Consider the following 22,548-nt stretch of genomic DNA (forward strand, 5'->3'; position numbering starts at 1 on the left):
CCGGAGACCTCAAGAACTACCGGCCCATCTCCCTCCTTCCCTTCCCGGCGAAGGTCATTGAGAAGATTGTCAATGGCCAACTGACCCGCTTCCTGGAGGACAACAACATGCTAGACATCTCCCAATCTGGATTCCGTAAGAACCACAGCACCGAGACCGCACTCATTGCCGCAACCGACGACATCAGGACCATGCCCTCATCCTCCTAACCTCTCGGCAGCCTTTAACACCATCTGTCACCACACCCTCCGCACACGCCTCTACGACGCTGGGATCCGCCACAAGGCCCTGGACTGGATCACATCCTTCATCTCCGGTAGAACTCAGAGAGTCCGCCTCCCTCCTTTCCTGTCTGAAGCCACCAAGACCATCTGCGGCGTTCCCCAAGGATCATCTTTCAGCCCAACTCTTTTTAACATCTACATGGCTCCGCTCACCAACATCGTCCGAGCTCACAGCCTCAACATCGTCTCCTATGCAGATGACACCCAGCTGAACCTCTCACTCACTAAGCACCCCACCACCGCAAAGACCAATCTCCACGATGGACTGCATGCCATCGCCAACTGGATGGAGAAGAGCCGCCTCAAACTGAACTCCGACAAGGCTGAGATCCTCATCCCTGGCTCCAACCGCTCCGCATGGGACGACTCCTGGTGGCCAGCCACGCTAGGAACCGCACCAGCTCTCACCACCCACGCACACAACCTAGGTTTCATCCTAGACTCATCGCTCAGCATGACCCAGCAAGTCAACGCCGTCTCATCTTCTTGCTTCAACACCCTCTGCATGCTTCGCAAGACCTTCAGATGGATCCCCACCGAAACGAGAAGGACCGTCACCCACGCCCTTGTCAGCAGCAGACTGGACTACGGCAATGCGCTTTATGCGGGAACAATGGCCAAGCTCCAGAAGAAACTGCAACATATATAGAACGCCTCCGCACACCTCATCCTCAACATCCCACACCACAACCACATCTCAGCCCACCTCAGAGACCTACACTGGCTTCCCGTCAACAAGAGGATCACTTTCAAACTCCTCATCCATGCCCATAAACTTCTGTACAACGCAGGCCCTGCCTACCTCAACGAGTGACTCACCTTCCACACTCCCATCCGCCAACTCCACTCCGCCAATCTCGCCCTCACCACCATTCCCCGCATCCATCGAACTACAGCCGGCAGCAGATCCTTTTCCCACCTCGCCGCCAAGACCTGGAACTCCCTCCCCATCCACCTATGACGAACCCAAGACCTCCGGACCTTCAGGAAATGCCTCAAGACCTGGTTATTCAAGCAGTAGCAACCCTTCCCCACCCCAGCGCCTTGAGACCCTAACGGGTGAGTAGCACGCTTTACAAGTGACTGATTGATTGATTCTGAATGTGGGTCTAAAATGGGCATATGGTTAGAGCTGACTCTTGCCAGCTCCCCCTAGGGACTGTGTAATTGTAGTGCATGTGTGTTTTGTGAGCATATTTGACTCCTTTAATGATTGTTGTTCCTGTCTTGTTCTACTTGCAGGGAATTTGTGTGGTGCACTCTGGTTCCTGCATCACCCATTGCCTCCCTTGACCCATGTCTCCAGCCTTTGCCTGCTCCACTATCATCCTTGCTGCATATTGCTCCCCCTCCTGTCACTCTCACAAACTTTTGCAGGACAATGGGTTGACAGTTAAACATGTTATGCCACAGTAAATGTTACTTCTTACAACAAAACACGTAGACAGTAGCTGTGCTCAATAGTGTTTATTTGTGACTGACACGTGCAAGGGGTGATGAGTGGGGTCATGGTTGGTGAAATCATCAGTATAGTTAGCCCAGCTGTGGGTAGTCCAGGTCCGGTATAGGGGGCCATGGGAGAATGGAGAGATGACAGTGGACAGTCAACGGGGTGTCTCAGTGGCACAAAAAGCAAAATGTTCAGGAGAGGGTCACCTCCTGGTGGTGTTGTTGGTCTTGGCATCAGTTCCTGCTGAATGTCTGGTTGGACGTCCTCGCTTGTGTGGGGGTCCCTCAGCTACAGGGGGAGGGGTGCTGGCAGACTGCGTGTCCTCCGGCAGGGCCTCCATTCCACTAGCTGCTGCTGAAATGGAGGGCTCTTGTGGGGTGTGGCTAGTAGAAGGGGCCTGCTGGTGGGAGGGCCTTCAGCACTCCTGCAGTGGAGGCCATGGTGGCATTGAGTGCCTGCCACTGCTGCATGGCCTCCTGATAGTGTTCCCCTCTGCAGCCTCTGGTTCTCCTGCACGGTCGCGAGAATGTGCCCCATCGTGCCCTGGGTTTGGTGGTATGCACCCAGGACTTGGGAGAGGGTCACCTGGGCAGTCTATTGTTGTGGCTACCCCGTCCCTTTGACCACAGGTCCCCTTCCACAATCCCTGGCCCCCTGTGCCCCTGGCACAGTGTGCCCACTCCCAGTAGCACGAGGACCTTCATTGTCTTGGGTGTGTACCCTTGACTCTGGTCCCTGTATTGTGGGCACACTTTTGATTGACCTATCCCTGGGGCACTGGTTTGGGGACGAAAGGCTGGCTGCGGTGTAGTTGCCACATGGGAGGGGGAGTCCAGTGTGTCCAGGGTGGGGCTGCTGGGTTCGGACTGACCAGTCGTCCCAGATGGGCCACGCAAGTCGTCACTGTCCAGACATCCCCTGGGGCCTTCATCCTGGGGAGGGCTGTCTGACCCTGGCTCCGCTGGCGGTTGGCAGTGGCAGCGAAACCTGTGGATGGAAAGGGAAAGAGTTATATTTTGGAGATATACTTGTTGGCCACATGGTGTGATGCATGGTGTAGCTTGACTTGCTTCCCATTGATGGCAATGACAGCTGCAGTACTGCAGACAGTGTTTGGGGGATGCAGAGTTTGCCATCGTTTCCATGTGCCATTGATGGTTGCGGATAGTGGATAGCATTGCTGTTATTGCCATATGTTGGAACGCAGTCGGGGCAACCAGTTATTGTGGCATGTGGTATGGTTTTCCATGCAGGTGTTTCCCTGTGAAATGGGACTGTGATCCTCTGATGTGTAGGGAGTGATGCATTGTGGGAGTTGTGGTGCTTGGCATTGTGCTTGGTATCCGTGCATTAGGGGGTGACTGTGTGGGGATGGTGACAGTGGGGTGGGGTGGTATGCAGGGGGGTTGAGGTGCCTGGGAGGTACAGAATTGTGGGATGGGGTGGATTGGGGAGTGGTGGGTGGTGGGGCGGACGCATGCAGGGCAGGAGTGGTTGGTGCCTGAGGGGTTTTTGTGGAGCCATCCAATGATTCCAGTCAGGCCCTCAGGATGTATGATGTCCAAGACCTTCTCCTCCCAAGATGTTAACTCAAAGGGTGGAGGTGGGGGACCACTGTCAGTCTTGTTCAGGGCGATCTGGTGCCTGGACGCCTTGGACTGCACCCTCCACCTAGGGTTGTTCCATTTCTTCCAGATGTCCTCTCTTGTGCGTGGATGTGCACCCACTGAGTTGACCCTGTCAACGATCCACTGCCATATCTCTGTTTTCCTTGCCACCAATGTTTGCTGGACCTTGGCTCCAAACAGGTAAGGCTCTACCCTGACGATTTCATCTACCATGACCGTCAACTCATTGTCAGTGAAACGTGGGTGCTTTTGACGTGCCATGTTGTGTGTGGGGGGTGTAGTGCATGTAGGGTGCAGTGTGGGATGGTTGGTGGAGTGGGGGTGTTTGGATGTGGGTGCAGGTGGGTTGTGGTGTTGGTGTATGAATGTTATGTGTGCCTAGTGCAATACGTACAGTTGTGTGGTGTGTTCTAAGTGTGCAGTGTAAAGGTGCTTGTGGTGTATGGGATCTGTGTGAATGGGTTGTCACTATGTGTGCTGTTCGTAGGAATCACAAGGGATTGTGGGTGTTTGTGGGGGGGTGTTTTATAGTGCTGTGAGCAGGTGTGTGTGGTTTATGTATGTGTCTCAGGTGTGGGTTATTCAAACTGTCTAATTTGGTGTTGCCTGCTATTGGCTTTTGAAACGCGGCAGTGCGCACCGCCAATTGTGTTCCGCCATGCATGGACAGGTGGGCAAAAAACTGACACGTAATACGGCGGACGGAATGGTGTCGGCATGGAGGGGCTGGTGGTTAGACAGTCCTTCTTTTGCCGTTGGAAGGCCTGGCAGTGTTGAACTTGTGGCTGTATTTGGGCGGTTTTCACTTTGTGACTCATAATACGGCAGTCTCTGTACCGCCAGCACTGACGGTATGGCAGCGGTATTCTGCACAGCAGTCTTGCCTGGCAACCGCCAAAGTCATAATGAGGGCCTGAGTTTTTTTGATATTATGTTGATCAGATGCATATTATGTGCCAAACTGTGTGCATTTAATATTCGAAGGGTATATGTACTTACAAAGTTAATACATTATAACTGTAATATTTTGATGTGCAGTTATTCTTAAAACACAGATAGTAACATATCTAAGGCACATCTATCCATTTGTTTCTGAACTTTCCTCTTTGTTTTTCGTATCCCACTGCTATTTAATTCTTTGTTTACATTTACATTTTTACTATCTAATCTGTCACTTTTCACCTCTATATCACATTGCAAAATAAAATATGTCACAGTTTTCTGGAATGGTGTGCAACTCATGAAACTATTTTCTTACTCCTAATAAAGTGGCAGACGCGAGAACGTGTCTAGTCTTTCTCTCAAACTCAGTATTTCTTCCCTGAATGACTTCTGGCGCCCTTTCCGATTGCACCCATTCTCACAGACGCCGAACTCTCGTGTCAACTCATCTCCGAGGTTTTTTGCATTCATGTAGGTTAGTGTTAGTGATTGAGTGAAATACTCTTTTCTTGCAGACATTGAAAAAGAGGTTCGCTACCACGTAATTGCACTTATATCCCCCTTTTTTGACTTTGGTATTCTCAATGACTGTTTACAATGGATCGCAAGTGACTTCTTATTGTAGTGAAACAGGGCTGATGCGGCTGGCCCCCGGTTTAGATTTTTTAATTCATTCATCAGATAATTTTTCGATTGCATCATGGCTTCAGTATAACCAATGCAGGCAAAAAGACTCATGCTACCGTTGGGAATTAAAAGCATTAATGTTACACGTGCTTCTAGTAACTCAACACGATTGAATTCCTTGTACCATTTACATTTTATATTCTAGTTTGAAATTAATACATGGGAATACTAGATTTGCGACCTTAGCCCAGATCATGCACGGAAATTCGAATTATTAATTTATGTCTAGCAAATCGGCCCATTAGTCTAGACATTCACACACTCTCTGACTTATAGATCTTATTATATTGTCTCTCTACAGACCAATATTAATGAAGTTTAGGCTCTCAGGAAGACTATTTACATCTTTTTCCTTTGAAATATATACTTCTGTTGGATAATGAATAAATTATGAAAGTCCATTTTCTCGTTTCTTAAATATTGGAATATTCCTCTTCCTTTTTTAGGTCGAGCGTAGCGTTCAACGTGTTGTATACTTTGAAGTATATTTATACTGTGAGTTCCAGTGATTTAATTTGTTGGTTCCACTGTCATTGAAAAATTCTTGCTTGCTAGTGGTCAGTTCTGCCTCTTTGTCCTCTCTTCGGGAGCAGCACAAACTACTCTCTAATTACGCTATGTCCTGTTTATCTCTTCTGAAGGGGACTTTTTCTTTCATTACTGGCTTGTTTGTCTTACACTGTGGGTGTATAATCAGCCCCTCCTCCCTACCAGCTCCCTCTGTAAACATGCTGCTGTCCATTGCCTCCTTACACCGTCTCTGCCATCCCGCATTGTAATTCATATCCCGTCTCTTCTGCACCTCACTATTAATACAGCGAAACACTTCGCTACCATTTCACTCAATTAAGAGGTGAAAGGGATATTCCTAGCAAACAACAACTATCAGACAAACGTGCCGAAGCCAAAGTGAATCGAGCACTCAAATCATCGCCATGTTTCTTGAGACAGAGTCTATTTTAGGACTCCGGGGACGGCACTGTAGATTTGCATTAGTCAGACGAGAGCACTTTGCATTTTCACGTGTCTTTTCTTGGCGCCAGGCTCACGCCTAAGACCCGGAAACGAGCCACCGAGGGCGTCAGCCGCGACTCTCGGGCTCTGGGCCCTGCACACTCCCCTTGTGCGCCCTTGAGGGCCTGCTGCAGAGGCCTCAGCCGCCATGCCTCTTAGCGCTGAAAGTCATGTCTCATTGAGTGTCTGCATGCCGGTGCGGCGGGGGTGAGCCAGCGCGGTTTTAATTCTAACAAGCAATGATGGAGGTGCCTAATAATTCATAACACTAACATCTTACTACCATACATATACAACTAGGGTGGAAAATATTCCATTCACAACAAATGTAGCCGTCTCATTCATTCTTAAAATATATTGGCATCCTGAACCCTCCCAGTGTTTTTGATGACATATTAAAAGGCAAACCAATGCATACCGGTATTTTGAATGTTGGCACGCTTTTCTGAGGTGCAGGTAAGTTAACAAAAGTGCTAAATCTGCTCCATGGCTTTACTAAGCATGCTTCTTTTATTTAGCATTTCATTTCGTTGTGCTTGAGAATCCTGCCTGAAAGACCCCCTGCAGGATGGCTGAAAAAATGGTACTGGCTCACTCACACGCCACAAGGTCCGCTGTTGCAAATGAATGTGTTGTGGCCAGGAAATGAAAGCTACAATGGCCCTTTTATCAAGCCGTTTATCAGCAGCCGCATCTGTCAAGTATGGGCTTGTCACATTCATCCTCCCCAAGTTTGGTGTGCTTGAGGAACAGCTTTCATGTTGTCAGTTCCAAATGTATACATTTAAAAATAGCCATGTCAGAATGCCAGCAGTACAGATTGCCTATTTTTGTGGGGGCTCTCCAAACATAACATGTATTTTTTTATGTGGGGTCATCATGCATCAGCTAGAGTTACTTATTTGCCTAGTTTATTGATAGTCCTATAGTTTGCAAGTTGTTAGAATTTTCTATAGAAGAAAGGCGTAAAACAGTCAGAATTAGCATTTATTACCTTCCAGTATGATCAAGCAAGTCTTGCCACAAGAAGGTTAGCAAATTTGAAAATTTTAATGCTTTCAACATCCAGAAAGTTGGTGTCGTGTTCCTGTAGAGCATACATAATGACAGTGTAATTTTGTAGTTTTTAAGTAGTACTATTTTTTTTATCTGCTTTTCAGAAACTCTGCTAACTGAAGCACTATGCTGGCTATTGCAGTTTCCTGCTCAGGTTCTGACGTTTGCTTTGTATGGAATGCACAATATCCTAGAAAAAGAATACAAGTCATCAGAAGCATAGATTTTGTAATGCTATTTGGCGCTGATGTAATCCTCAGGTGAATTATTTTTTTCTTAATTCTAATAAGTTGTCCATCTGCATCCTGGGTTTTTAAAAGAACATTTCTAATATGTGTTCAGTTTAGAGCTTTTCTTTCTGTGTGGCTTTTGAATACGTTACGCACACATAGCTTTACCATTCTTTCCCCTTAAGTTTAACAAAGTACATACATATACACCGTACCACACTTACTATGCAAAAGAATGCTAAAATCCAAAACACAGAACTTTTTCATCACAGTTTTTGTAAAAACCTTGTTATTTTTTAACCTATTAAAATATAATTTCTTCAGAATTTTGTTCCATTTAGTTTCAGAGTGTGCCATGGCCGCACCTTAGACAGATGTCACCCTTGCTAATTAATCATGTTTGACATTAAGGAATCACAAAGTAGCGGCAAGGCCTCGCTGATATTTCATGTGTGGGACCCAATGTGAGTCCTACAGCAAGTTGTTCTTCATAACAAGACAATTACAGGAGCTATTTGTTTGTATGATCGATAGCAGCATCTTCTGCTGTGAACATGGACCACCGTTTTCTGTGCCGACAGCTTGCACGTCTCCTTATATCTTTGCACTGTAGAATGGAATTAGCATGACAGATTTAAATGAGGATGCTAAATGGCAATATTTTCATTTTTGGCTGCAGATAGAGGTAGAAGGTAAATTTATGTGCTCTAGTTATATGCAGGGCCACTGGAATAATGTGGCAGGAAAAGACCAAATTATGAGGCGTGGTTGACCAATTGATGTGGCAAGAAAAGTCCAGTTATGAATTTATAATGACTGTAGCTCTATCTCAAGCAAATGCAAGAAGGAGTATTTCCTTCTCTACACCCAATGTCATTCTAATTGGTTGTTTTTAACAGTGACTGCAGATCAAACCAACATGGTGATAATCACATTTTTATTTTCAAGGGGCTGTTAATGTTTTCTTTAACATCACAGTCCTGATGATGTCTCATGGGCAAAGACTCTTAGAGACAGAAATGTCAACGCATTACCCACCTTTTTCAAAAGTTCTTTGCAACACAGACTTTCTGTTGTGAGAATTCAACATACAATCTGTAAAACACCAGAAAGTGGAGACTGAGTACATAGACAAACTTATGGAAATACTTTGAATCATATTAGGCATTGTTTATGTACTTGAAACTCCTATATAACCCTTATTACATATGTACGTATAAATATAATTTTGTACATACACAAATTCAGTGTTTGAAATATTGTGTCAAATATAATAATTTTGAACACTTACATCTGCAGTCCTTGATATATTCTTGTATTGATTATTAATTGTATGATTTTTCTGTGTAATTGATTTGAGATGCTAGTCCATGAAAAGCTTCCTGGATCAACAAGTTCTAGAAATAAACCTGAATGAAACAAAATTATTGCGACTTGCAAGTTCCAAATACAAGTCCTTTGCTTGGTTTCTGGGAGGAAAAAAAGTAGAAGAGGTTCCTACATATAAATACTTAGGAGTATACTTGGAGCTTTGTATGACAGGAAAACGGCAGTAGCTTGCAATTCAAGCCAAAGCGCATTCATTGACATACAGCTTTAAAGTACTCAAGAAGAAATGGGACAGTCCCAGTTTGAATCATGTTCTCAAAGTCATGTCGGCCCAGTTGCTCCCCTGGTATCCTATGGAGTGGAAGTCATGAAGGGCCGGGAGATTCCTCAACCAAACAAAATCCAAGCCAAAGTATATAAGGCTGTTTTCAACGTCCCTAAAAGTGCGTCCCCAGCTCAGGTTCGGCTTGAAAAAACCCAGTCCTTTTAGTGTAAAGGCACATTCCTCAAATCATGCTTGAGGCTACGGGCATCAGAGAACAGCTCTACAAACAACTCTTGCTGGCAAGAAGTGAAGGCTCAACAAGCCAGCAATAGAAAAGGAACATGAGAAAAATACCTAAATCAGGTGATTCAAGTCCTGGGCATGGAAGAACCCTGGGAAACCAGCATGGGAAAGTGAGCCTTTAACAAATCTATAAACATTTCCATTCATATTTTATCACTTGCAATGGACATAGATACCTTGGCCAAAACGAGGCATGCTTGGGCAGTACTTGGGTCATACTCAACACTGTCCCTCCAAGCTCATTTATCAGAACACTTTTCCGCCTACACAAAACAGCAGTTTATTTTATTCTGCTTGAGTTTTTTAAATATTAAAGACATGTGCCCTCCTGGAGAAAACAGTTTATAAAACAAAACTGTTAATTATGTGGTTACAATCAAGAGTCCCTACTGCATACATTTTGTACTTGTCCGCTTTTAGGGGAAGAAATGAGAAAGGTATTGAAATATCATTTTTTACTTTTAAATATTCCCTCCTGTAGATAGGCAGTAATCAGCTAATTAGGTGGTAAGTCATTTCTATTATGTTGCCCGGGAGTGACATTTTTAAATCTGTTTTTAAGGAAGCTGGTTAAGATCGAGACTGGGTAAACGATTGAAAAGGAGCAATTTGGAGGAAGCTGCCCTTTTTAGCTTGAGATTATGCATTGTACATTTGTCTGTATTTCATTGGTTGATTTACAGGCTGTGTTTGGCTCCTTGCATTCGATACATTTTATGATTTATGTTGTAAATGACATCAAGCACCTATGTTGTTATCTTTTCATGCTAATTTCAATTTTATTAGCTGTTGATGTCACTTTAATTTTGTAAGGCTTTTAAATTAACCATATACAATAAAGATTTGTATCATTTGTACCAGTTGCAGTCCATGGCATCAAAAATATTTATAACTTAAAGAACCCTTAACAGAATTAAAACCCTTGTAGGCACTTTTACTTGTTTATATTTATTTATAGCTCTATATCTAAGGTGGCTGCTGTCTGGTCACACCTACGCAAACCTATACCCAATCCTGCAGCTGCACTCATGATGTTTTCAACATTAGAGAAGTGTCAGGATTGGATGGAGCAGGCTAACCCAATGCTTCTTTTAAGACCGGGGACCTGTGTCTGCAATCCCATGGCTGTTACGCAGCTGCTGGATTGGTATGACAGAAGTGTGCATGTCGGGCTGGCTGTCACAAGACAGCCGACCAATCCGACATGCGGACTCCGCACTTGTTGTATCATCCCTGCTGCTGTTGTCAATCAGCAGGAATCCTCCCCACCCTCACACTCGACGGTAGGAAGCACATCGTAGAAATGATTGAGACCATTTTAATAATGTATACATTTTTGGTTTACTTCTGCACTCACAGCATGCAGGGTGATGATCCTCCACCCTAAAGGAGGAACCACCACTAGTTCTGAGATTTTCTTTATGACTCAGATCGTTCCCACCCAAGCTGATTCACCACAGCACTTTTAGAAGGCACAAGTTGGGGTGATGCATAACCCGAGGGTTAGATACCTTATCTTGTCAAAATGTGTAGATGTCAAATGTAGAGAGGCCTAATCCTAAAACAAGAAAAAGAAGAAAGTAAAATAGTGTGTGGTAAAGATTATAAGAATCCAGAGGCAGAACTACATTTTGGAGCTCAGTTGGGTAATGTCATGCTTCTGAGATCTGTGTGTAATCTGAAGGTTGAATAAGCGTATCCTGTAGGGCCTCCTCTCTCTTTTTTTCTATACGAGTACAGCAGAGAGAATACTGTCATAGATGGTTAGGGACATGTGTTGGAGTGTGACCTTTAAAATTAATATTAACATGAAAAGCTTGCAATATATTCTGTAATGAAGCTGCATAGAAAATGTGTTAACGTAGAAAAATTATGCACACGTCTGAAATGTGCCCACAGGGAGTGGCCACCAATGTATACGATGACTAATGAAACTTATTAATGACAAATTAATAATGTACTAATGTTTGGATTTGTATTAGCATATTATGATTAAATTCATGTATTGGGGTTTTGCTAAATTAATCACTAGGCCTTAGTTAGCGAGGGTCTGGGCCTAGCTGCCTGGTCTCATATTAAACTGGGTTTTTCTAACGTGCAATGTGCTGCTTTCCTGAAGGATGCAAAGCTGTACTTTTCCAGAAGCTAGAGATGTGTGTGTAGCCGTAGTAAATTCTTTCTTCTGGGACCAGACTTGCTCAAGGAGACATTCTTGCTGAATGCAACAGTGTAATTCGTAAGAGGTGCAAGGCTGCCTGGACTAGGAGAAAACAATGGGACTACTGACTGGAGCGTAAAGTGTAACTTTTCTTACCTGACATTCCACCCGATGAAGACGTCAATTACAGGAGCCAATCAACTACTTGACAACTGTGTTTTGTGGAAAATTCTAGTAAGGTGCGTGGAGAATTATTGGACAGAGATAATGATGCACCAAATATTATCCAATGGGGAATTAAGGGCTAGTTCGACAGTTTTGATGTAACCGCATAACCCGAGTAGAAATCAGCCATTCTTCACCATTCCTTGCCACTACACCGAGCCATTTTAGCCATACTTTGCTACTATTCTTTTGAGACTTTGCCGTTTTCATCTGGATACTTTAAACCATCCTCTAAGTTCTTACTGATACTTACTTCTCCTCCTTATGAGGGAAGAGCCTTATTCTTAGCTATGCCATACTGAGACCTTGATCTGGTGTTATGGCAATGTTGGCAGCACCTTGATTTACAGATCTGCGTAACTATTCTACTCAGTATAACTGCTATGGCATGCTGCTATTGTGCACTGTTCTGCGACTTGTGCAATTTTTTGAATTCACATTTTGGAGTTATCAGATTAAACTTTCTCTTATTTTTTCTCCCTTGTCGGGTCCACTTATTAAGTATAACTTAAGACTGACTCATAATTAATATGATAGTTTAGAAGAAATTCTTTTCCCCCTTTTTTGTTTTTTCTGAAACACAACTTCCTACTGGATGTAATTGGTGTTTTTGTACATAATACTTTGTATTTGTTGTCTTCACTTTATATGTTTTGGTCTTGTGATGTTAGCAATAACTCTGTTAGTTTACTTTTGCCTTATGGCTATCTGTTAACTTTTGTAGCCCTGAAGAAGCCCAAGTATATAGGGCGAAACGCGTTGGCTGCTGTTTTGCTGCTCTTCATTATTTTACTGTGGCATCAAATAAACTTTCTGGAAGAAATCTATGAAAATCTACGACTTTCTTGGAACATTATTATTATTATTATTTACATGTCTTTATAATTGTTGGTGGTGCACAACCCACTTTATTGTTCTTCATACTGAGACCTTGCCCTGTCCTATCCTTGCTGATGATGAATCGACTGATGTCCTGAGGACGAAGATTGATGCTGTTTGCTGGTTCGTTGGAGGGATTACTATCTGATGATAATTGTAATTGTCTGTTTGCCTTTTCTTTCTAGGTACCAACTGCTCTTTTGATAGAGGCCATAGTTAGATGTTTTCCAAATTTGTGTTGTTAAATTGTTTTGCATGAAGCCCAACATGCTAATGCTAATTCGAGGTTAGTTAAGGTGTTCACAAATATCTGAAGCAAATAGACAAATGACTGAAATTCTTGCTTTGTTGAATCTTGCATAACTGAGACTTTGCTATGCAGTTTTACTAATGATATGTTAATGATGAACGTATATCCTGTATGAGTTGGTTAAGTGTGTTCTAATTACAAAGTTTGAAGAGTCACTAATGAGATTGATTACTAATGAGATTAACGTAGATGATATTAGATTGTAACTAATAGGGAAATAAATATTTTAACTCCTAATTAAATTGGTGTGGTTATTCATGACTGAAAGGTCATGGTGTGTTCGCTTTATTGATCTTTATTGAATGTTATTGACTATCTTGTTGATTAGGTATTGCGAATATTGATTGACTTATTGTCATATTGATTGTGATGTCAAAAAGATATCTCGTTCTGGGAAGTCTCCGAATGTGGTCAAAAGGTTCATCGGCCTAGGCGTGTCTCCTTGTAAGTCTGACGTGCTATCAGTTTTTGGCAGCAGAGGATGGTTAGGCCCTTTGGGGCCCCAGGACGAGGGACCACTATTGATAAGATTGTTGGTTCAAAAGTTCCGAAGGTCTGGTAGAAATTGATGAGTGTAGTTTGGAAGTAAGCAAGGTGTATCGGGAAAATTGGGTATTTAGGAAAAATTGTTCTTTTAAAAGATGTAAATTGGAGAGATGATGTGCCCCTAAGTCCCGAATGACTTTCCTGGAATCTCGGAGCCTGCTGAAGTGAGTTTGAGTATGTTGTCGGCGTTCTAGTGATAGCGTGAGTGAAGTAGGGTTTGCGCTTGCACAGCTTATGCATATCGCAGGTGAATTGTGAGGTTTGTGATAGGCCAAATGATGATGTTTTAGTAGGAGTGTGCGTACTCCGCAGTATGAGAGTAGGGAAGTCGGCGAACTTCATTGGAGTGTGGCACTTTGTGCTAAAAAATTGGCCACGTGGTTGTTGATGATGTACGGACCCTGCGTAGTCTAAGACTCCGGAGTATATTGATAAGTGTATGAGACACTTGGTTTATGTTGTAATTTGCGCAGTTTAATAGGTCAATTGGGCGTGGTTGACGAGTCGAGTTTGAGTCAATGTGAGTGAATGAAAACTTAGATGGAGATTTGGTGAGTTCTAAAGTGCACTAGAACGACCCATTCACAAGTCGAGAGGGAAATTTGCGGGGGCAAATTTTGCTTGCAAGTGCAGGATCTGAGAAGGAGAGAGTAGCGGCCGAGGCTAAGCAAAATCTCTGTAAAGTTCTAAAGCGATTGTTTTACCCTTTCCTGTAGTAAACTGGCAAATTTGAGTTTTTGTTGGTGCTCGCAACATATTGCATTAGTTTTTGTGTGAATCGAGAGAGTGAGGAAGACAAGCCGCAAGACTTTGTCAGCCGCAGTGTGTGAGTGTGACGTCATTGGAGCCACGCTGGGATAGGTCAGTTAGTGAGAAGGGTCGCGCACGTATTGGCAGCCGTCCGTGACAGGCAATTGGTTGAGAAGGTAGGCGAAGAGAGTTCTGGGAACTAAAGTCACTTCCTGATTCGATTGTGAACAAAATAAAAGACGCAAAAATTAAAATTTTCAAGGCTTTAAAGAGCGCTTTCAGTGGAGATACATATATTACTGCGAGTGTAGGGGAGGTTACACCGCCAGAGAATACACCAGCTTATGCCGTAATGGAGGAGAGGGGAGTTGTGCCATGTCTTTGGCTAAAGCAATGGTGCAAAGCGACAGAGAAAGAAGGGTGTTTGGCGTTTCCGGAGCATGGAATGTTCAATATAAGGATTTTTGAAAATTTGCGGAGGGTGCTAAATGAGCTAAAGCCACCTCCAAGGCCATCACAGTTTAAGGCGCTACCAATTTGGGAACTGATGGCAATACGACAGCAGCAACAGAAATTTGAGAGGAGAATGAGGAAGGCGGAAAAGACACTAGCGGAGGCTAGGTGGGCTAGTGCACAGAGAGTTTGGAGGAGAGAAACAATAGACGGAATTAGGATGTTTCCAGCAATAACTCAAGAAAATGAAAACAAATGGGAAAAAGCAACTTGTAAGACTGACAAGTGTTCCTCAAAAGACAAAGAGGCTAAGAAGCCTTGGTCAGAGATGGATGACTCAGACGATGATGAGTTCCTTAATCAGTTACTGAATGATCGACCACCGCCATATGCAATAGATGACAACAGACCGAGTACTAGTACAGGTCCTGTGAGTTCGACTTAGAACAAGGTGACAGCAAATCCAATACAGGTTAGTCCTGTCTCAGCACCAGTTCCGGTGCAGAGTAGTATTAGTGTGTCTACTGCTCCAGATATGCAACCTCAGCTACAGCCACCACAGGTTCAGAGACTTTACCCTGATGTGCCAATTTTAGAGACCACAACAAATCTGATGGTGCCGTCAGAGCCGGCACTTTCGAGACCAAAGCTGATTCAGACTGAGTCCACTCCACCTTTACTGCCCCAGGTGCAGCAACAGATGATTCAGAATTACACTTCGGTCCCAGGACCGCAGTCAGCCATAGCACCAGTAATGAACCAGAATATGGGAGTTAATGTTCCACAGGTTTTGGGAAACAGGCAGACGCCAGCCACCATATCTTTGCCCATTACGGTTGGTCCACCAGTACCATTGTATGCACAGGTGAAGCCTAGTGTATGTGATCAGGGAATAATGACCCAAGAGATGACAAGAGGAGGGTTCGTAGGGAGCTCTCAATGGATGACTCCAGTGAAAGCGACATTCAAAAGGTCCAGGTCTTTATTAGACTTCAGTCTGATTGGGGCTCCTCCAGATGCCATGAGACAATCAGGTTTGGGACTGCTGACACCGCAGATCTCAAGTGAAAATATACCGCAAACACTGACAGTGCAGGCTGGAAATATCTCTTTGCAAGGTTTAACTGGGCAACAACTAAACGATTGGTTAGACAAGTTAAATTCACTACAGACTACACCTGCAGCGGTAGGAAGGTCAGAAGGGGAAGAGTACCTGAATTTTGTGAGGTTGGGCATGGAGGCAAATGAACTAGTTGAAGGGAGCATGGGAGTGAACAGGTTAGAATCATACACGGAAGCAGAATTGAGGTACTTGTGTCCAAAAATAACCAAAGAAGTGAGCAGGGTGCACCAGAGGTTGGCAAATTTAGCAGATAAATATGGAATAGACTTAGAAAGTACTAAACATCTGAAGAGGAGTTACAGGTTAGACTTTGAGCCTAAGGATTTTGAACACATGAGATCTACTGAGATGAAGGCACACCTTAAAGAAATACTGCAGAGTGCACAGGGAGCCTTAGAGAAGTGGGAAGGTAGATGGGCGAAGAATAGAGACAAGAGGAACAGTGACTGCATAGAGCAGCCAGCAAAAGCCTCACAGGATGCGGGTGCGCTGAAAATGTTACCGATGAGAGAGACGGCTGGAGGGGTTCTTGTCCATGTGCCGTGGACTAGAGGTGATATCCTGTCATTTACAAATGACTTTCCCAGGTTGAGGGACAAACCAATAGAGTGGTATCAGCAGACAGACAGGTTTGTGAAGCTTGCGAAATGTCTCTGGGAAGACCTGAATACTCTTTTTGAGATCATAGTTCTAGCTGATCTGTGGCTTGAGTGCAAGAGGAGTGTGGATTGGCCGGCTGCGGAACCGGCAAGGGATAGAGTCACAGGAGTACCGTCTCCTGAGGTGATGAGATACTACTATAAGGTGATTGAGTTCTTGAAACAGAGGGTTTTGCCGCAGAATATTGATTGGCAAAAAATTGATCGGACAGCACAGGAACCCAAAGAGTCGATACATGCCTATTATGAGAGGTTGTTGAAAGCGTTCAAGCACTACAGTGGTACAGAGGTTGTTGAGGCGAAGGACTTGAATCACCTTGTGTTCAGATTTGTTGAAGGATTGAGACCTGAGATTAGTCAGATGATTAAGAATCACTTGATCTGTTGGCAAGCGAAACCGGTTGACGAGGTGTTGCAGCATGCAAAGTACTGTAGTGACGAGATTGAGTTGAAGCAGAGGAAGCTGAAGGAGAAAGCGATGGTGATGCAAATTAAGGCAGCACAGTCAGGGATGCAGGGAAGTTGTCTACAACAGATGGTGCAACAGCCGCAAGGAAACAGGATGTTTCAGGCGCAAGTGAGAGGCAGAGGTCGCTGAGGTTTTGTGAATAGAAGTCCGGATTTGAACACGACATTGGTTCAAAACGATGTACAGGGGATGATGAAGATGTTACCTTGTCATGCTTGCGGGGGCGTTGGACATTGGAAGCTGGAGTGCCCGATGATGGTGTAGGAGGGTGTTGTTCAACAAAGCAATGATGTCAGTGCATTTCAAAATGTTAAGGGACCAAGGCTAAGAGGTCCTAATCCGAATTTTCAGAATAACATGATCCAGATGCAGGGTCTCCAAACCATGCAACAGGTGCAGATGCCGCGCATACAACCGATGCAGATGCAGCAAATGCAGCAGCAGGTTCCCATGGTACCTAAACAGCAAATGCAAGTGCACTTAGCGCAAATGGAACAGCAACAGCTGATGCTTCCTCAACAGGTCACAGGTCAAAGAATGAGTCAAAGTAACGCAGTACAACAGTTCCCATTGCGTGGTGAGAATGGAATAAACGAATGGTCGGATGAGATTTCAGATAGTGAGGAGTGTATGCTTGCAGCGTCCCTAGAAGTAGATCAGAAAGGACCCTATGTGCAAGGGAAAGTAATGGGTCACAAGGTTTCATTCTTGGTTGACACAGGAGCTACACGCTCTACGGTCAGAAGTGCAGATGTTCCAAAATTGCCTCTTTCGGGACGTACAGTCAAGGTAGTAGGAGTGGCAAATCAACTCCTGACAAACTCGATTACAGATCCGGCACAGGTTGAGCTTGGCACTTTCCAGGGATTGCACAGGTTTGTGGTTTGCGATTCGAGTCCCGTGTCCCTACTGGGAAGAGACTTATTGTGCAAAACAAGGTGTTCGATCACCTGTTCCAATGAGGGAATCGAGTTTCAGACAAACAGTGATGATGAAGGAGATGAGGAGCAGGTTTCAGAGCCTGAGACAGAGACCACAGATGAGGAGTGTCCTCTGATTAATTTCTTCCCAATGTTCACAGTGACTGATCTGCCAACAGACTTGCAGGGAACAGTCCAAGAGAAAGTGTGGGAAAGAAGTAGGACTGATAAAAGGAGTAGAACCAGTTAAAGGCAATGTGAAGCCAAATGCTGTGTTCCCCCAGGTACCACAGTACCATATGGCACAAGATGTCCTTATAAAGGTGGCGCAGTTAATTGCAGACTTTGTGAAACAGGGAGTCTTGAAGGAGGTGATGAGCAGTCCATGTAACTCACCAATAATGGGGCTGAGAAAGCCTTGTGGGAAGGTTCGGATTGTCCAAGATTTGAGAAAGATCCATGACATAGTAGTGAAATGCTGCCCAGTGGTGCCAAATCCAGCTGTGATTATGTTCCAGGTTCCATGTGATGCAGAGTGGTTCACAGTAATTGATTTGTCCCAAGCGTTCTTTTCTGTGCCTCTTCATGAGGACAGTTAATTTCTCTTCAGTTTCAAATTCCTGGATGAGGTTTACAATTGGTGTTGAATTCCTCAAGGGTTTTCGGAATCACCCTCCATATTCAATCAAATACTGAAGAAGGATTTGGAGTCATTGGAATTGCCTTTTCAATCGACTCTAGTGCAGTACATTGACGATCTGTTGATCGCATCCAAAACAAGGGATGAGTGCAAGTATGATTCAATTGCCTTACTGAATCACTTGGGAAAAAAAGGACACAAGGTGTCCCCAAAGAAGTTGCAATATTGCCAGAAAGAGGTGAAATACTTGGGTCATCAAATTGAGAAAGGGTCGAGGAAGTTATCCAGGGAGAGGGTGACTGCCCTGTTACAGATGAATCCCCCAACGGCACGGAGAGATGTTAGGATCTTTTTGGGAATGGTGGGCTACTGTCGTCAGTGGATCCCAAATTTTTCAGTCATCTCCAAGCCACTGGTGAGTCTAACAGTCAAGGAAGGGCCAGATGTCATAGCACTGTCAGAGAAAGAAATGAAGGCATTTACTGAGCTAAGGGAGGGCATGTGCAGAGCTCCAGCTTTAGGTATGCCTGACTACACAAAGCCTTTTGTTTTGTTTTGTCATGAACGTGATGCATGTTCTTTGTCTGTCCTGACACAGGTCCATGGAGGTGTAAACCGACCAGTACTGTATTTTTCAGCTACTTTGGCCCAGTTGCAGCAGCCTTACCGGGTTGTCTGCGTGCAGTAGCAGCAGTTGGTCAAAGCATCACACAGTGTGAAGGCATAGTGATGGGACATCCTATAACAGTCATGGTCCCTTACTCAGTTGAGATCCTGTTAACCCGTACAAAAACGCAACACATGACAAATGCAAGACTGACAAAATATGAAACAATTATATTGGGGTCACCAAAAGTAACGTTGAAAAGATGTACAGTGCTGAACCCGGCAACTTTGCTTCCGAATGAAAACACAGAGGTTGAAGATGTTGAAGATGTAGAGCATGATTGTCTTGAGGTAACAGAAATGTGCACCAAACCGAGGCCTGATATTAAAGATACCCAATTGGAAGAAAATGACCAAATTATCTTTGTCGATGGCTCATGTTTAAGAGACTCAGTAGGAGTGCTGAGAGCTGGATATGCTGTATGTACGATCTCTGGTATCCTGGAAGCGTCTTGGCTTGAGAGAGTATATTCTGCTCAAGTGGCTGAATTGGTTGCTCTTACTAGAGCATGCCATGCTTCTGCCCAGCCGAGGGTGACTATTTATACTGATAGCAGATACGGATTTGGAATTGTTCATGATTTTGGCCAACTATGGTCACAGAGGGGTTTCCTGACCTCTTCTGGTTCTCCAGTGAAAAATGGTGAGAGAATTAAGGAGTTGTTGCACGCGATTCAGTTACCTCATGAAATTGCTGTGGTGAAATGCAGTGCTCATTTAAAATCACAAGACTTTTGGGGTCATTACAACATTGGTGGTAAAAGCCGCTTACCGCCGTGCAGAAGACCGCCAACACACCGCCGCGGCCGTGGAATTCCACCACGGTCATTATGACCCAAAGGCCAGAATCCTCCAAAATTCAGACACCCACACAAGTCCGCCACACCAAAGGTCAGTGCTAAACTGACGATAAGAAATCCTCCATCATCACGCCAACAGGAATACGCCCACACTATCACGACCCACGAATCCACGTGGCGGTCTTTCAACCGCGGTATTCCATTGACGGTACACACCGCCGCGCTCAAAATACACACACACTTACAAAACACATCCACATTGGACAATTCGAAATACACACACCTGATACACATACACATACCACTCCCACACACTCAATACAATATAAAACATACACCCACAAACCCCTACGACAACAATTGCGACTGAAGGCCACAGAGAGACACCACCATCTACAAACGAGCATCCACAGGCACTCAACACTATCACCCACATAACATCCATGCACCTCACACAACACACCACTAAATATCACCCCACACATCACAACACACACCACCCCACACATCACCCACACCACCCCATGGCACGGCAAAGACACCCCAGGTTCTCTGAGGAGGAGCTCAGGGTCATGGTGGAGGAAATCATCCGGGTAGAGCCACAGCTATTCGGATCACAGGTGCAGCACACCTCCATAGCTAGGAAGATGGAGCTCTGGTGAAGAATCGTGCACAGGGTCAATGCAGTGGGACAGCACCCAAGAAATAGGGATGACATCAGGAAGAGGTGGAACGACCTACGGGGAAGGAGCGTTCCGTGGTCTCAAGACACCACATCGGGGTACAGAGGACTGGCGGCGGACCCCTACCTCCTCCCCCACAACTAACAACATGGGAGGAGCAGGTCTTGGCTATTCTGCATCCTGAGGGCCTCGCAGGAGTAGCTGGAGGAATGGACTCTGGTAAGGCAAATCTTTACTACTATATCCCCCACCCTACCTGCATGGCATTACATACCCCCACCCTCACCCTCACCCCATCACTCCTACTCCTCACACATGTCCCAATATCACAAACCAACCATCCCAACACCAAGCCCTGCATGCAACACCAAAGCATGGACACCCATCACCAAAGCATGGCCACTGCACATACCCATACACCCCCCTAAGCCATCATTACACAAGGTCCTACACAGGAATGCAAGCACTGGGGTACACGGTCACCCACCCATTACACACCATGGCACACACAGATGCAATAATCATGCTTTTACCCCCCTGCAGGACCCCTACCCAACGTCACCGGACAGGAGGGTCCAGACATGTCCACTCCACCCACAGAAGAGGCCCACAGTGATGACAGCAGCTCTGTCCAACTGGATCTAGACGACCAGCCCGGCCCATCTGGGACCTCGGGACAGTCGGTTCTCCTCACACTGGCACAGGCCACTACAGAGCTTCCCCCCTCTGGAAGCACCAGCACAGCACCCACCCAGCGGGCCCATACCTCTGTCCCCAGGACACGCCAATCAGCAGTGTGTACACCACTACAGGGAACCCAGGCTAACCCACGACCCCAACAACACCAGGGACCTGGGGGCAGTGGCAGTGGGCACACGGTTCAGGGGACAGAGGCACAGGAACACAGGGGAACTGGGAGGGCTGCTGTGCGACAGGGGGAAGACAGGCCCAGGGAACCCACTCTCCACAAGGCCCTCTCCAACATCATTGGAGCCTACCCCCATTCCCAGGAGACGATGGCAACGGTACTGGCCAAGTTTCAGGAGACCCAGCGGCTGCAGGAGGAACAGTATTTGGGCTTCAGGGAGGAACTCAAATCCATCAATTCCACCTTGGGCAGCATTGTTGGGGTGCTGAAGGAACTCCTCAACACCAGGAGGGACACTGTGGCACAACAAGGGGCCCCTGACACTAGCCTGGATGATGAACTGCCCATCACCTCCGCCAGCGCTAGCGGACAGGAGGCACCGCCACAGGACCACCACACCAGCACCCCACCCCCCGCAGAGGGAGAACCACCCCGCAAACGGTCCGTTAGATCCAGAACAAAGACAGAGAACGGTCCCAAGACCCCCACCAAAAAATGAGACCACCCTGATTGTCATCCATTTGTCCCACCTTGTCACCCTGTCCATCCTTAAACTGCACCAGCTCCACTTCCTATGCCCCTTTGGACAATGCACCTGTGAGACTAATAGACTGGGCTCTGTCATGGACATTCCTCCACCATCACACCTCACCATTTTACAACCCCCTCCAATATTGAGCACTTAAATAAACTCCCTTAAAGCACAAAACAATCTGGAGTCTGTCTGTGATTTCAAATTAGTGTATTAGCAATTACAGTGCCAAAATGCTCTTTCAAATGTAATGTCAACATACCTATGTCACACAGCTCTAGTCCATGAGGAGACAAAGCAGATGTCACACAGTGGGACCCACATCTATGAAATCGTAAGGGAAAGTGCCAACTCAGTGACCATACACTGAGTGAAAATGACAGACAGTAGAGAGGTAGTAGATTTAAATTAGATGTAGCAGGCAGGTTTGTCTTCTTACCTGTGTCTCACTGGAAGTATTGCAGGATCACCGTGTTCCTGTTGTTGATGTCCTCTTCTTCTGCTTCCTCGTCTTCACTGTCCACAGGCTCCACAGCTGCCACAACACTTCCATCTGGACCATCCTCCTGCAGAAAAGGCACCTGTTGTCGCAAAGCCAAGTTGTGAAGCATACAGCAGGCCACGATGATCTGGCACACCTTCTTTGGTGAGTAGAATAGGGCACCCCCTGTCATATGTA

Source organism: Pleurodeles waltl, chromosome 5, assembly GCF_031143425.1.
Source record: "Pleurodeles waltl isolate 20211129_DDA chromosome 5, aPleWal1.hap1.20221129, whole genome shotgun sequence".
In the NCBI taxonomy this organism is placed as follows: Eukaryota; Metazoa; Chordata; class Amphibia; order Caudata; family Salamandridae; genus Pleurodeles; species Pleurodeles waltl.